Here is a 4,345-nt window from a genome sequence, read left to right on the forward strand (position 1 = left end):
CACATACAGACAGAGACAATAACAAGTCAAACAAGAAATGCAACATACACTTGGGTTTGCACATAAGAAAAAACTAAAACAAAATTGTCACCTTAAATGGCTTGTTATCAGAACGGAAAATGATGTCACCCACCTCTCTCAGCCAATATGGGAACCCTCTAATACATATCCAACAATATGTCAACCAAGTTAGGGGGCAGACCACCAAATGTTCCAATGAATACATGGCAATGCAGAACTAGTTAGACACACTACAGTGAGAATGATAGCCCAAAAGCAGTCTATCAAGCACTGAGAAAGCTTGCAACTAGGATGCATATGTGAGATGGAGTAATGTCAAGTCACAATTAGCTGCAGTATAATGAGATTTTTCAAAATGCACGAGAATTATCTCATGCCATGGATAATATCTATATATAAGTTATGAACATATAACATGAAAGAAAATAAGGACACAGGACAACGAAAACCAATTGACTGTAGTTTTTGTAACCTCCAGAACTCCAACAAAAGCAACCAGATATCATCAAAACAGGTGGCCTACTAAGCCAAAGAAAAGCTGCTGGCCATCATGATTCTTGTTTTTCTGCATCCATTAAAAGGGAAGAAACACAGAAGAGGGCCTCTTAACACAAGTTTGGAGCCCCTTTGATTGTGTCACGTGCCACGTAAGGTCTTGCATAACATGAAGAAAACACAAACTAAAAGTTTCCCTTCGCGAGTGTGCCATGTGTTCACATCAATCTATCGCATCGATTGTTCAATCGATCGACCAGAAACCTGATCAAGAATTTCAACACATCAATTAAAGATTATCATCGGATGAATCACTTCAAAGAACCATAGTTTTTTCTCTGGAACACAATTCATTAGAATCGTAAAAATCCTAAAAGACTGAAACAATCATCGAGATCGCTCTCGCTCATGAGAAACATCAAGAAAAGATTGAAACCAACATTGATTCGCGCCATAGTAATAAATTCTCAAGATCAAAACCAAACTCAACATGAAATCGAATGGAGTTATCAGAAACACCCGAACCGATGCCTCATAAACGATACACAAGTCTGGGTTAGAAAAATACTCACGGATGAGAAGGGGAGTAGCCACCCTAGTCTGGCTTCGCCTCGAGTTCCTCTCCTCGGCGCTTCCACTTCGCTTGACACCTCAAACGATCGACCCACGATCCCTTCTTCTGCCTTAGCCGCTCATGGCCCTCTCGATCGATTAACGAACCCCTCGCGGATCAGAAAAAAAGGCCAAGAAAAAACTCTTCTTTAGAGCACAATTTTCTTTTAGGAGAGAGAGAGAGAGAGTAGCGTTCCCCGCGCTTTCCCGCTCCTTTCTATTTATCGTTGGAGCTTCAAGATTATAACAAACGCTTTGAGGCTAATATGGTCATTTCAGGTATTAGGTCGGTGCCGACACTAGCTAAAAAGATTAACACCATGATGGTAGCCGTTAGATCCTTCAAAATCGGACAGTTAAGGTTTTGGCACGTTTTGTTCTGCTCTACTTAGCGGGTCGGTTCGGGTTCAGATGCTGGCATTGTCACTAGGGGTGTCAATGGGTCGGGTTTGACGCAAACACGACCCGTACCAAGCCTTGTAGGGTCAGAGTTTGGTGATAAATAAGAAGGTCCTATTAAAATTCAGGTTAGACCAGAAGGGTCCGATTAGTACATGGATCCAGGTATGGTTTGCGAAATTTCATATAAGACCCAGGTCCGACCCAAGTTTTGATTACGATATGTGATTTTTCAATGTAAAAGAGATAAAAAATACTATTTTATAGGGTATGGACCTGGTCTGGTTCATCTTGTCCTTATAGAGCATGGGTAAAGTTCTCCTTATGGTGGACCCGATCAGACCCAATTCTGGACCTGGTACTTGCACCTCAAAGTCAGATCCAGGTTTGGACCCACCTGGTTCTGAACCATATATCCGGCCCATTGACATCCTTAATTGCCACCCCTAATGGATAAGTCTTACATGTGATGAAATGGGAAACTTAACTGGGTCCAGAATCGGTCGAGGGATGTCACTGAATCTGATTTTGTCCATTATCCAACAGAATTTGATTCATTTTAGTTGCATTTGATAAGCCAAGCCCATATCCAATTATAATTGGATGTGGATATAACTGAGTTTTTGCTACAGAATCCATATGATATTCGGATTTGATGGATATCCAAATCCATATACATGTAAAAATAAAAGGATCTGGTATGAGCTTTTCACCATCCAAATTCGAACCCGTTTAACCAACATCCGATCAATCAAATACGGCGTTCACCACATCCGGTTCGAATCCGAACCATTTACATCCCTAAATCTGTGGGACTTGTAGACGCCAACCTAAGGGTTGTACTTAGTGCACTGTCATTATTGTTACCAAGTACTTCGAAGGGAAATCCGGGTATGTAATTGGATTGGATAGGGTTTCGTGGTGCTGATTCGATATAGTCACATATGGCCTAATTGAGTTCAGGGTCAGATCCGGCTACAGATGGGGATGGCTATTTACTGAATCTGTCTTGCACGTTTTACACGTATTCAGTTGCAGACGTTAATTGGATTTGGATTTGAAATTGGGTGTAAAACTCCAAAAGCAAATTTGGCCTCGTTGAGCTAATTGGACCTTGAATGCCTAATTAGACTAAACATGGCAGTTTTTAGCAAACTAAACCTTTAGGACTACTAGGGGTGTCAACGGGTCAAGTTTGGTTCGGATCCATATATAACCAGGCCCCAATTTTTTAGTATAGTATCGGGTCTAATCAGACTCACCATAAGAAAAACCATATCCGGGCCCGATCAGAACTACATAAACCAGACCGGAGCCATAGCTAGTAAAATAATATTTTTGTCATTTTTACATTAAAAAATCGTGGGTCTTAATCGAAACTCAGGTCAGGCCAGAGTTTGGTATAAAATTTCACAAACTAAACCTGGGTCCATGTATTAATCGGACCTTCAGGTAATTGAGTCTTGTTATTTATCACCATACCCAGACCCTATAAGGTTTGGTACAAGTCAGGTCCGGGTAAACCCGACCCGTTGATGCCCCTAAGGACTACAAATATGCAAAAAAAAAAAAGATGAAGTTTTCACTACCTGCAAGGGTAGCATATATTACCTCTATATATATCACAACTAGAGGGTATCTATTATTAGGCATCTCTTCTTTGGTGTGATAATTTTTTGTTACGAGAGAGAGAAAGAGAGTAAGGCTGTGAACATGTTGGGTTTGGATTGAGTCTTATCCTACTCGATTCTGATTTGGACCTGAAAGTATGACCCAAACCCAACCTAATCTAATTCAGGTTCCCAAACAACTAGCAACTGTGGACCTATATGGGTTAACGGGTTTGGGTATACATCGGGTCAGGTCTTTAGTAGATTTACTTTGATTCAAGTCAGGTTCAAGTTTGGGTATGGCTGAAAAAGTGGACCCATATAGGTTAACCGGTTTGGGGATTCACCATTCAGGTCTTAACAGGTTTGGGTTTCAGATCGGTCTTGATATGATCGGTATTCTAGACCTAATTAACTGCCAATAAATTAATAAAATTATATGCTAACAAAATAAATGCTTAGTAACTATTCTAAAAAATGTCAAAATTTGAATATAAGAATATGCCCACGGCAACAAAACATTTTAAGTTGAAACAAAAAAAATCAATGATATATCATATTCAAAATGTATCAAATTCAAGGAGTTACGGGATTCACTTAAATCTGACAATTTCTACCATAAAAAGGCAAAAGAAAGTATATGCAAAAAATGAATTAAAGTTTAGGCTACTAAAATGTAATGCATATTAAATGCTTAATTGAATATATAATATTTACCAGTTAGAAACTTTCTGATGGATCGGGTATGAAGAGAGTTCCAGTAGAGGTCGGTTTAGGTATATAGTTAGGTTGGGTACGAGTTAAGTTAGGTTCAATTGCATAATCTGTTTGGGTATACAGTAGGTTTGGATACATAATCAGATTGAGATTGGGTCAGTTTGGTTTTAAAATTTGGAGAACCATTTGGGTCTGGATACATAATTGGGCCAGGTCATTTCGGGTTTGGGTTTTCATTTACAATACCCAAGACCCAACCTGTTTTCACTACAGGTCTATATTTTGAACCCGACCCAAACCCACAGGTCCACCAATATATATTCAGGTCGGGTATAATCACTTCAGATCGAGTCAGGTATACCCAACCCAGTTACACCCCATAAGAGAGGCCATGAAGCACAAATCGTCTGTATATAAAACAGAAATAATGTGCTACCATTACCATATACTTGATTGGAAGAGGAATAAATTATATGAATGATACAAAATTG

The sequence above is a fragment of the Nuphar pumila genome, chromosome 1, assembly GCF_984573655.1.
Source record: "Nuphar pumila chromosome 1, dmNupPumi1.hap1.1, whole genome shotgun sequence".
Taxonomy (NCBI): domain Eukaryota; kingdom Viridiplantae; phylum Streptophyta; class Magnoliopsida; order Nymphaeales; family Nymphaeaceae; genus Nuphar; species Nuphar pumila.